Source organism: Mauremys mutica, chromosome 3 (genome assembly GCF_020497125.1).
Source record: "Mauremys mutica isolate MM-2020 ecotype Southern chromosome 3, ASM2049712v1, whole genome shotgun sequence".
NCBI classification, from domain to species: Eukaryota; Metazoa; Chordata; order Testudines; family Geoemydidae; genus Mauremys; species Mauremys mutica.
In genome coordinates this window covers 138,665,845-138,679,088 of record NC_059074.1, presented here as the reverse complement: position 1 = coordinate 138,679,088, position 13,244 = coordinate 138,665,845, and the positions used below count along the sequence as shown (strand labels likewise).

Genomic DNA, 13,244 nt, shown 5'->3' with positions numbered 1-13,244 from the left:
GCCCTAGGTTCCCCGTTGTAAAGTGGGGACAATACCCCAAGTGTTCTAAAATCAGTCCATGAATGTTCCTGAGAGGCTCAGTTACTATTGTGATGGGGTCAGGAAGGTACCTACTGAGACAGAAAACAATAAAATGGGAGAAAATTAGAGAGCAGTGAAATGGCATTAAGAGGAAAAGGAGTGAGAAAAATAGCGGGAAATTATGCTACCACTTTTTTTTCAAACTTCACCACCCAGCAGCCTCCATGCTCAACTCAGCCAAGCTGCACCACTCCAGAGGACCACTACCAAGCAGCACCAGCCCACAGCCGCCTTATTTGAGCTGAAACCCACAAAATGGTTGAAAAATTAACCCAGAACCAAACCTTTTACACTCAAAGCATGATGGGATATGATAGGTTAGGGGATGATGTTTGGCTATTTTGTGGACCTTGAACTGAAATAATTAGAGAGGCAAACTAGTTTAAAGGCATTCATTCACACCATATTCCTGTAATTTTCTAAGGATTATCCCATGATATCCAAAGGCCTCTGAGATCTTTCTAAAGTTATTTGCAGTGTTGTTATAATTATATTAATACCAGAATATTAGAGAGACCAGAAGCTAGTCCAATAAAATATATTGCCTCACCCATGTTTAATGTTACGTTAAGTTTGTTGGGGATATTAACATGTATAAATATTTGTATGAAATTATGTTGATAAATGAAAACAAATAGGAATTTAGCTTCATTTGCATGTAGGAGGTCAGGTTCCTATGTACCCATACACTGATGAAAACTTGTCCATGAATTTTAGAATGTTTCAGGAGTTTTAAAAATGAATCCAGTTCTTCATAATAGTAACCTAAAAAAATAGCAAATGCCTGTCCATGGAAAAAATCAGTGTATCTAATCCCTTTTACTAATCCCTCTATTATATTTGTAATTGCATAACAATGTTGATTTTTTTGAATACAGAAGAGGGCTATTTTCATTTACAAAGAAAACACAATTTTATTGTACCAGTGATTTTACTGACAATGTAATAAGTCTTTCCTTAAGAAGTAATATGCCTGTCTTCTAAATCATCTGAGGATAAAAATTATTTTCCCAACATGTTCAACAATCTTATTTTTAATCGAGGCATTAGCCAAATGAACAGCATTCCCTCAAATAATAAGGAAGAAAAAAACCCATGGAAAAATTAAAAAACAAAACATCCTTTTCACTAATTTCTGTTGTACAGTAATTATCTACAGTGTCATCAGAATCAGCAGTGCATAGCTTTATACTCAGGAAATTTTCTTTAGATGATGACCGGTGCTAAGAGGTTACTAAGTTGTATGATAGAAATAAAATTGGATTTTCAAACAGTGTAGTCCATTGGAAGTTGCATTTGAAAACAATTTATTCCCATCAGGTTTCATTATTATGAAATAGTTTTACAACTTTAAATACAATTTCAATTTTCGGATGATTTGTCATAACTTTGTAGTTTTAAGAAGAAAATCAAACAAACAATAATTAGCAAGCCAGGAAATTTAAAATTAACATTAAAAGTATGGAAAAGCATAGGCAAGGTCACTGCCAACATCCTGTGCTCATTCCGTCTCACCTCCTGAAATCAGTTAAGATACAGTGCACAAAACTGTGGCATCTGACCTATCACCTATATAATATAACTACATTTACCACAATAGGCTAATAAGCATTTTTATCCCTATTTTACAGATAGGGAAAATGAGAAACAGGAAGCCTCAGTGACTGTGTGGCAGTCAGTGTGATTTAGTAGATTAGGCATTGGATCAAGGTGAAGTAATTTTCAATCCCTTGATTTTTAAAAAAATAACTCTAATGTGAAAATGTGTGTTATTGTTATTTTAGATTAAAACTTATAATGAACTAAATTATAAATTCCATTCCTGTTTTTTAAAGTGCCACTTCTGGTAGGGTATCTTCTGTGAATTTTACAAAACTGCTATAGGCAAAACAAAGCATTGGAAATTAAGATCCAATTCTTACAGACATTTAAGCAAATATGTAACTTTATTCACATGAATAAAACCCATTAATTTCAGTGGACCTACTTGTACTTATGAATTTGAAGGATCGGGGCTACAATTGTATTTTTATTAAAATTTAGAGGCATAAAATCTTTGTCATTTCACAACAATACCACTTCACTAGCAATAAAAAGTTATTTAGATTTTCAGTACATTAACTAAATCATTGTGAACTCTTATACACATGGGCCAACATTTGCAAAAATAGTAGCCTAAAGTTAGACTCCTACACTCCATGATTAAGCACCTAAAAATGGGATTTTTCAAAAGCATGTGAGTAATTTAAGAATAGAAATCCAACTGGCTTCAAACTGCAAACCCCTATGGAGAAACATAATGTAGAAGCATTTCAGCATTCTTGACTTGTGCAATATATCAGAAGCTGGTTTTGGCTGCAAATATAGTACAGACTATTTGCTGAGCAATTTTGTGTTTGAGTTTGTGATGTTCTCACAGTAAGGATGTTAATCAGGCCCTGAACATGTCTCTTTCAGCATAGATGAGCATTTAAGTGTGAAACTTCTTGGTAGAAAAATACAAAACCTGAAGTGTTGCTAACAATTAGGAAATTAGTTTTTAAAAAGTGCAAAACATCCACTTTATTAATTTAAGACTATAAAATGTGAAGAAAGTAAAGAATTAGCAATGTAAAAAATCATGATATAAATAAAAAATGGGTTTTTTTAAATCAATGTATTTATCCACCATACATTTAACTGAGATACAGGAGACCTGGTATCTAATACTGTATGTAATTCTGTTTTATAACATGAATGGGACTCTATTCATTGTTGTGGTCCTACTTTTGGAATCCTAGGTTTTTGTGGCTTTACAGTCAAACTGTCTTAAACTGGATTAAGAAGCCAAAACTATTGATTGTTTCTGAAACTGGAAAGAGACACCATTGCCGCCTCCCATGCCCTTATATGGCAGGCAGCCCTGAGATGACATTATAGTCACAGAATTTAGTATGGGAGCTGGGGAAGTTTTCAACTATTACCTCTAAAATTGGATGCCTGTGTCAATATTCAGGCTTGTAAGCACTGACGTCTGCATCTAACTTCAGGCATCTATGTTTAGAAAGTTGGGCCCATAGTGATTTCAGAGTTAGTGAAGGCTCTCAAAATGTAAGGCACTTCTCAAGCCAAACACACAAATATATGGTTTATGTATATTAAGGTCTTAATTGTGCGACAGTTATGTCTGTTGGTAATAACTGATAAGAGTGATCTCTTTGACTTCAATTCACTACCCCTTTGTATAATTTATAGCTGTGTTGCATAATCTAGCCATAAGAGTAGACTAGTGTCATACATGTCAAATTTTCAGATTCAGATTTCTCCCAGGATTGGGTGGAGTAAGTTATGGTGTTTCACTTCAGGTCTTTTCTAACATATAGAGCAGGTGGAAAAATGAGTCCAAATTTTTGCAAAAATTTCATCCTGTTATTGCACTGAAATTTCAAAATCTTTTTCCAAAATTTGCTACTGTGGATCATAGATTCAAGGTCAGAAAGGACCATTGCGATCATCTAGTCTGACCTCAGGCCATAGAACTTCACCAAAATAATTCCTAAATCATATCTTTTACAAAACCATCCAGCCTTGATTTTAAAATTGTCAGTGATGGAGAATCCACCATGACCGTTGTTAAATTGTTCCAATGGTTAGTTATTCTTGCTGTTAAGTTTACACCTTATTTCTAGTCTGACTTTGTCAATCTCAACTCTGAGCCATTGGATCATGTTATACTTTTCTCTGTGAAACTGAAGAGCACGTTATTAAATACTTATTCCCTATGCAGATAATTATAGTCTGTAATCAAGTCATCCTTTAATTTTCTCTTTGATAGGCTAAATAGATGAAGCTCTTTGAGTTTTTATCTATAGAAGGCATTTTTCTAATCCTTTAATCATTCTCATGGCTCTTCTCTGAACCCTCTCAAATTTATCAACATCCTTCTTCAATTATGGACACCAGAACTGGACACGGTATTCCAGTAGTCGTTGCTCTAGTGCCAAGTATAGAGGTAAAAAACCTCTCTACTCCTACAATTCCCCTGTTTATGCATCTCAGGATCACATTAGCTCTTTTGGCCATGGTGCAGGTTCAGTTGATTATCCATCACAACCCCCAAATCTCTTTTGAGTTACTGCTTCCCAGGATAGATTCCCCCATTCTATAAGTATGGCCTACATTCTTTGTTCCTAGACATATACATTTACATTTAACGTATTAAAACTCGTATTGTTTGCATGCACTCAGTTTACCAAGACATCCAGATTGCTCTGAATCAGTGACCTGTCCTCCTCACTATTTACCACTCCCCCAATTTTCATATCATCTTCAAACTTTTTATCAGTGATGACAGTGATAATGCATTGGTTACAAGTTGGATGAGGCAAACTGATTAAGATAAAATAAGAACCTGAACCTTTGCTCAGAATTAGAAATGAACCCAATCCAACCATTTTTTTTTCAAGACTGAAAACACTGGAGAACTTTTCTTTTTAAGGCAATTATACTTCGTAGTTCCAGGTGGGACCAGAAATGCTGGACAATGAGAAAAGCTGCTGTTCTTCTGGCTAAGATGTAAATACTAGAATTGTGAAGTACCAGAAATCTCACAAGTAAGTCTCTCTTCACGTGAAAGTTCCTTCATAACTTTGTAGTCCAAAGGACTATGAATAGTTCAGCTAGGAATGCAAACGTTGGGCTGGTTACCCTAACTGAATTGTTTAAGGTTCATCTATTTTTAGGTGCAACATGCTCTGCTGACTTACACTGCATCCATTTTAAAGTGTGGCAGATTTTATCCTGCAAAATCCCACAAATCTCACCACAGGGATCAGACACTGTTCAGTTCATGGTGTCAAGCTGTCTGGAGTAGTTCACAATCATGAGTGCCAACCTCAGGGGCAGACTGTCAAAAAGCAGGGCAAAACCGCAAACTGGCTGCATGTTCTATAATTAGATTTTCCCAGCACAGTAACACATGTGAACTCCTAAAGTGCTATAGCAGTCTACCATCTGTGCTCTTACTTTCCGGAGAAGGTCAGGATCTCATGAAGAACCAACAAGTCCAGGTTGATTTTTGTGCTTTTAATCTTTAAGGAACTTCACAAAATAGTTGTTTTGTGGATGATGCATCTTCAGCCATTTAGACACTTCTTGAATCTCTATCACCTTGACTCAAAGATACAGTAGCTGAGCCGGTTGGCTGGGATTATGCTGTGCTATGGCTAGCTCACACATGCTTGTCTACACTTGAAATGCTACAGCGGCACAGCTGCAGTGCTTTAGTGTAGACACTACCTGCACTGAAAAGAGGAGTTCTCCTGTTGGTGTAATATATCCACCTCCCTGAGAGCTGGTAGCTAGATTGAGGGAAGAATTTTTCCAACAACCTAGCACTGTCTACACTGGAAGATAGGTTGGCTAAACTATGTAACTCAGGGGTATGGCTTTCTTACGCTCCTGAATGACGTAGCTGACTTTTAGTATAGACCAGGCCACCAAGTGCCTGCAGGAATGTTGCATGTTTTTCATTTGTGTTCTTAATTTTCTCAAGCTGTCATCCTATTTACTTCAGACTAGTTCCCCAGTCTGTCCAGATCATTTTGAATTTTAATCCTATCCTCCAAAGCCCTCGCAATCCCTCCCAGCTTGGTATTGTCTGCAAACTTTATAAGTGTACTCTCTATGCCATTATCTAAATCATTGATGAAGATATTGAACAGAACTAGACCCAGAACTGATCCCTGTGGGACCACATTCATTATGTGCTTCCAGCAGGACTGTGAACCACTGATAACTACTCTCTGGAAACGGTTTTCCAAGCAGTTTTACACCCACTTTATAGTAGCTCCATCTAGGTTGCATTTCCCTAGTTTGTTTATGAGAAGGTCATATGAGACAGTATCAAAAGCTTTACTAAAGTCAAGATATACCATGTCTACCTCTTCCCTCCACCCACAAGGCTTGTTACCCTGTCAAAGAAAGCTATCAGGTTGGTTTGATATGATTTGTTCTTGACAAATCCATGCTGACTGTTACTTATCACCTTATTATTTTCTAGATGTTTGAAAATTAATTGCTTAATTATTTGCTCTATTATCTTTCGGGGTACAAAAGTTAAGCTGACTGGTCTGTAATTCCCTGGGTTGTCCTTATTTCCTGATGGGGTGGTCTGTCGTAGACCCCTACCATGATATCACCTTTGTTTTTTTACTCCTTTTATCCTTACCCAGAGACTTTCAACTAGTTTGTCTCCTATTTCCATCTCAACCTCAGTCCAAGTATATACATTTATACAACTTTAACTCTGATTGAATGCATTTTTGTGTGGCAACTGTATAAAAAACAGTGAAAGCAAATGTACTGCGGTTTTTGTTTGTCTGTTGTGATTTGTTTATGGGTAGGGATTGATAAATGCTACATGGTTCCAGAATAGGAAGTTTCAGTCCAGACAATTTTTAAAAGGCAACGGATTCTTAACTAAGGCATAGCAGTCAGATGTTTCTCTAAAAGTCCTTAACTGTCCTGTGTTTGAACTAAGTCTGAATTATTAATCCTCTTGGGAACAGACGGGACATTGAAGACTTTTTTTAAAATTGTATTCCAAATCCAATATTCCTGAAAGAGGCCATAAAGTAATGGTGTAATCTAAAGTTTGTAATTTTATCATTCAGAGTTGTAGTTAAAAGAACATTGTGTTTTTAAGTTAGGCATTCCTCTGCTTTTGCACTTGTCCTCCTTTGAGTGCTGACAGGTCATACTAATGGAGCTTCTGGAACAACTCCAGATCTTTCACAAACAGATAAGAAGGAAATTTTAAAATTGCTGGGGATATAATCCTCTGCCTGAGTCACTGGATTGTGTCCAGTATGAGATGTAGTGAATCAGTGTATGGGAGACTCATTTTCTTTTTCCATGTAGGTGGGTGGTCACCTGCTCCTGCCTGGAAGGGCTCAAAGCAGAGGGCTGTGGCAGAGAAAAGCTGGGCTGATGGGGAAAACAGCCACAGCTGTAGCCAGTGCAATCAGGGCCCAGCTGGCCCTTATAAGAGGGCAGTGGGCCAGAAGCACAGACAGTCTCCTCTAGCTGTAGAGGGAGGTGGGCTTGGCTGCTGGGGAGCTAGAGAAGGTACCTGGAGTGGAGAAGGGCTGGAGGAAGGCCAAGGGGGCTGGAGAGCCCTGGCTTGGAAACCCCCCTGGCTGTGGCCTAGGATAAGGTCAAACAGATACTGGGGTTGCAGGGGACAGCCCAAGGCTAGGTGGAGGCAGCAGGTCCAAACTCAACCTTGCCTGTGATGAGTGGCTTATACTGCAGTCTGTCCCAGGGGGTGGGGGCTAGTTGGTGACTGGTAGTAGCCTATGACTGAGGTGAGGTGGGGATAGGGGGTGGGGGTTCCCTGGGGAGACCCTAAGAGTGAGGGGTTACTGCTGGGGCAGCACCCCATATAATGGGGCACTGGAGTCCAGGGAGGGACGTGGGGGCCCAGCGGCAGTGGGACACCAGGCTGCAGAGGGCGCTGCAAGGCTGGAAAATGAGCTAATTCCCAAGACACCAGCAGGAGGCGCCGCAGGGGTAAGTCCCACACGTCTACATTCCCCCTGAGGGAACATTGTTCTGGTAAAATTCTTGATCAGTTTACATTAAAAAGTTGTCACGCATGCAGTCATTCTGAAGGATACTTTGTTGTTCTGGCCAAATTAGCATACAACACATAGCTATGCACCAAATGTCTGTCATTGGTAGGGATGGACAAATTGGCTGCTGTTCAGATTCAGGGGGCAGTCCTATTGAAAAGTCACATTATTTGGAAATTGGGAAAACTACATACCATGATGCTCAGTGGAGTGAGGGAACAGGAGCAAGAACAGAAGAAGCAGAGAGGAGAACTGTGCTTTTAAAAAGTATGATTGTGCCAGTGGTGACAGAAGGGTGCATAGCAGGTTGGGCACAGGGTAGAAATGGTAATTAACAAGAAACTGAAAATAAAAGTAGAGTTTTAAACACTTCCTTAGTGGTGGCCAAGCATATTGCACATACCAATGCTCCTTGCATCCCTCCATTCCCACTCTCAAACTCCCTGTGTGTCACCCCCTCTGTCTTGCCACGCTCCCTGTGTGCATCCCCATTCCTCCCATTTTCCTGCCATTCCAGGGGCTACAGGCATCCCCTACGACCCCATAGCAGGATCGTCCAATTTCTGCCTTGCCAGGGGCTCTGTATGACTCCCCATTCTCTTGCATGTCAGGGGCTCTGTGTGTGCCTCCTTCTTCCCCCATACCAGGGTCCTCCATCCAAACACAGAAAGGCCATCAAGTTAAATACAGCCTTGCAAGCATAGCCAATAATTTACTGAAAATCCAAAAGGAGGAGATTGCATTTTTGTGGGGTGAGGTTGGGGAGAAATGAGCTACTGGACAATGATACCGACCAGACTGGAATGGGGATGAGACAGCATGCCTTCGTAATCCTAAATGTACTCTGAGGGAACCCTAGCAGTAGGGTGTGCCAGGGAGGGCTTTACAATCTAACTGTGCTAAAACAGGTCAGTAATGTACTGCAGGAGTGTTACTCTTGAGCTCAGTAAATTCGGGGATTCAATGGATAAGGTGTATGGATTTAGAAAAGTTGCTCTGGGACTAGATATTTCATAGAAATTACTTGTTTATGTCTTTCTCTTTTGAGCAAGGAGAGGAGACTATGTGGCCTCTCTTCTCAGTGCCAGTACCTACTCTGCTAGGATTTTTGTTGTTTCTGCTACATGGCAGTGGACTCGCATTGGTACTAATGTGGCAAAGGTTCCTGGTTTTTTTTCATCACCAGGGGTGGCTCTAGCCATTTCGCCACCCCAAGCACGGTGGCACGCCGCGGGGGGCGCTCTGCCGGTCGCCGGTCCCGCGGCTCCAGTGGACCTCCCGCAGACGTGCCTGCGGATGCTCCACCGAAGCCGCGGGACCAACGAACCCTCCGCTGGGACGCCTGCGGGAGGTCCACCGGAGCCGCCTGCCACCCTCCTGGCGACCGGCAGAGCGCCCCCCGCAGCATGCCGCCCCAAGCACGTGCTTGGCGTCCTGGGGCCTGGAGCTGCCCCTGTCCATCACTATTCTGCACACTGAGGTTCTGCATTGTTCACTGGGCTCATTCATTGCTGGTGCATCTGTCCCCTTACCTTCTGCTTTCCCCAAATACCCCTCCTCTCTCTCATACATTCCCCTGCATTGTGGTACACAGGACTATTGAAATTCCTTAAGCTAAACATACAAAGATGCAGAATGTCTCACTGTGACACTGACAGCCTGGTCAACTTGTGCGTGACCCATAATAACTTAACCAGAGGCACTGAAGTCAATCAAAACAATCTACTTGTATCTGAGTTTCAAATAAATGTATTAGACTCGAATCTTTAACATGTTTGATTCTATTGTTAGAGAATCAGGAGTATATACAAATTTTATTTGTCTGTGTTTACCTATATCTTATTCAGAGTTTAACAATGTGATCTAATTAGCTTGTAGTTGCTAAAATCCTATTCCTGTCTTTTATTGATTCATTTAATGATTCATTACTGTATTCTATTGACTCAAAGATCAAAGCTGTAAAATACCATAGGAATTACTATTATTTACATTGTCTTCAGCTTAATTCTCTGTGCCATAATGAACTGCCTTGATAGTTTGATTAATTGCCATATGTTAATGAACACAACTACTTACCTGTGTATGTATAGGAAATAGAAGATTAGCTTCAAAGCAGCAATATATTTTACCTATTCTTCATCTGAGGAAGGCCCTGCTATGACAATTGCTGTCAAGAGGCTTGCTTGCTAGACAAATATAAAGAAAGCTTCGGGTCTGACCCTTTTTGTCTCAGATCTTCCTGAACTTTGACAGGGAAAGTCTAAGCCACAATATTGAGGTCTCCAGGTTTACCCTGGATTCACCATGGAATTCCCATAGAAGGATTTGGACAAACTGCACCTAGAGTGCCATCTCTGCTATGAAACTAACCTAAGACTTTACGCACATTTGTATGTATACAGACACTCCCCGGGTTACGCAAACCCGACTTACGCAAATCCGAATTTACGGAAAAAGTTCCGTAAGCTAGGAAGTTTTTGGTTTTGTTGTTGTTGTTGTTTCGTTTTTCTTTTTCTTTTTTTGTTTTTTGTTTGTTTGTTTGGGTTTTTTTGCATAATGGTCAGGTATACGTTCCCGACTTACACAAGATTTGAGTTCCGCAAGGCGTTCCTTGCATAAGTCGTGGAGCATCTGTATTGATCTCTTAACTATGTATAACTCTCTTTTTTTTTCTTTTATTAATATATCTTGGGTTTAGTTAATAAGGATTGGCTGTAAGCTTGTATTTGGGTGAGATCTGAAATATTCATTGACCTGGTGGGCAATGTGTCTGGTGTTTTGGGATCGGTAGAACTTAAAGTATGGTGAATAAGGTTTTCAGTAATCTCTCGCTATATTAGACTTGGCTATCTGGATGGGAGCCGAAGGGTGGATTACTTAAAGAGGACTGTGTTTTGGCTTCTTGGTAGCCAGTGTGATATTACAGAAGCTGTTTGGCTACTGACTTGTTGATTCTAATTATAGAATAAACCACCAGTTTTGGGTATTGTCTGCCCTATTCCTTGCAGTTTGCCCTGAGTAAGCATTCTCAGGGTGGCCCTTCAAGGCACCACTGTCACACTCATTTAAAGCAAGGATACAGTATTGCTGCAAAGATGGAGAACCAGATTAAGCTGTGGTATAAGCAGATTCAACTTCCATTTAAATCAGAAGGGTTTACATTTGCTTATGGCAGGGCTGAGTTTCACTTTTAGCTAGTGTCAGAAACTATCTCCGGCTGAGTCTGAAGACTTACTCGCAAAGCAGCTGTGATAAAAGCAGCCTCAGCAGAAACTCTTTCTGGATTTTCTTTGCAAACAAGACATAGACATAAGTGCTGGAACTGGTTTGACGTGGTTTTCATTATATACAGAGTTTACAGTTTGTTTCAATGGCTCTCAGTACTCCTCGCCCTATAAAAATTGTTTCAGCACCTCTGGACATAGAAGACTGCGCTATATCTATTACAGGGATGACTTGGCTTAAATATGCTGCGCTGTCACCGAATGGTATTCTCATAAACATGGTGGGATTCTAGAACATCCATGAGTTTTGCAGTAAGAGCCCTGGGGGGATGGCTTAGTGCTCCCTATCTGATTTGGTCCACTGAGCTTTGACGTAGAACTTGCATTTGCTGGATTGAGCAGATCCATATAAATGGTGTGGAATTCCATTGTGAACTTATGGTTTATAGCTAATAGTCAGTTGCATGAAGCTAACTTAGATTATAGCTGGCTGCTGGCCTAGATAAAGTGGTGAAATAGCCACAGGTACTGTGGAAATATTCTCTCACAGCATCAGGTCTACTGGATGGCACAAGTTACCTCAGAACTGAGGGGGTGAGTGACTGAGTCTGGATTAGTGACCGTCATTACCTGCTGAGGCCACTCTGAACTGGCCCATTGCTCCCCAATCCCACATGACAGCAGAAAAAGGCAAAACTTGAGTGGCAGCTATAGTATGCTCCACCCCCTCTATCAAACCCAGGGCTTGGAGGCTTGCTCCAGATGCAGTGTTGACACATCCACAGAGACCAAACTTTCCAGCATTGTAGACTTTGTAGGAGGTATTCCAGAGATGGGAGTGAGAAACAGCCATTTGCTGAGAAGTGCTCCAGCAGTGAGCCAACAGAGTTCCTGCTGGAAATCAGCTCAGAAATTAATGTTTGTCCAAGTATTACTTCCCTGCCATACTTCCTATCTACTCATTAGACAGGGAAGGAAAGCCAAAGGCAGAATGGCTAGTCTAGGGGCTGGTTTGCCATGAGACAGAGAAAACCAGGGTCTCCAGAGATGGAGTGTCATTTTCCTGTGTGCACTGCTGGGCTACCAGACTGCCCCACTTATTCCCCTTCTATGGGGTCTAAAACCTCTCTCCCTTGAGAGAAGGGTGTAGTGGAAAATATGTGAGAAATCTTTGCAGAGTTTCAAACATACCTTCTTCACTTCTGTGGCTTTTTCTTCAAGAGGGGGACAATCTGGCCAAAAGTATACTATGCAAAATCTTGAGGGATATACATATCCACCATACTTTTAAGTGACAGCACTGTATGGCTCTCTAGGCACTTGCACTGGTATGTAAATAGTTGTGACACTGACATTGCAACGGATGCTGTATCTTCAGTGAACCAAGGCTTTTATGATTGACTGTTAGTAGAATCTAGCATTCTCTGGGCAATCAACCCTACAAATTCTGTCTTCTGATTAAACTTTGTAGACCCATCAGTTTTGATAACAGAGTCTGAGGTAGAATACTGAGATCTATTATGGCTAGCCATATCAATCAGTCCAATTTAATTTCCTCAGGGGACATGGACCATGCCTGAGATGATGGATTTTCTTGAAGATCTGATAAGACTGCTTTGAGAGAACATCTGAAGGGCTTGTAGAGAACAGGCTATTATCCATACTGATGAATGTTTCCTTTCATCAAAAATTAAGGTCTCATTAGTAGTCCTTGTAGCAGCTGATGATGATAGATGCTCTCGACATGACTTTTTTTTTAGATTTACTTAGAGATACTGTCTGCTCTGATTATGAGTTGGCTGTTTTCAATTGAAAGACTCATTGGCAAAAATGTGGGTTAAAGTTTTTTAATAGGATGTATTATCACAGCCCGTCTTATACCACTGCATTCACTGATGAGTCAGTGGTTGCAATTAAAAATATTTTAAAGTGATGGGCTCATGCCATCCAATCTTCTTCCATAATTCAGAGGGATTCAGATCCAGGGTTTTGGCTCAGATCATTACAGAGCTCTAATATTTTACAGAGTTTAGCACAGCTTGGTAAGATATTTCCTGTTGTAAACATGGCAGGCAAAGTTTCTGCTCAAGGGATCTGGGGCAAAAATCAGTACTTGGTCCTGCTAGTGAAGGCAGGGGGCTGGACTCGATGACCTTTCGAGGTCCCTTCCAGTTCTATGAGATTGATATATCTCCAATTATTGTTGTTGTTGTTGTTGTTGTTGTTGTTGTTGTTGTTGTTGTTGTTATTATTATTATTATTATTTTATTATTTTATTATTTTATTTTCAAGCAAGTTTGAAAAAACAATTCATTTGTGAAGAAGT

The 13,244-nt window shown here is 40.4% G+C and overlaps 1 protein-coding gene across 7 annotated transcripts in view; it reads left to right on the top strand.

Moving 5' to 3' along the window:
* Positions 1–13,244, top strand: part of PLD5 (phospholipase D family member 5) — a 280,023-nt gene that overhangs the window by 198,151 nt on the left and 68,628 nt on the right. The gene's annotated exons all lie outside the window — the stretch shown is intronic.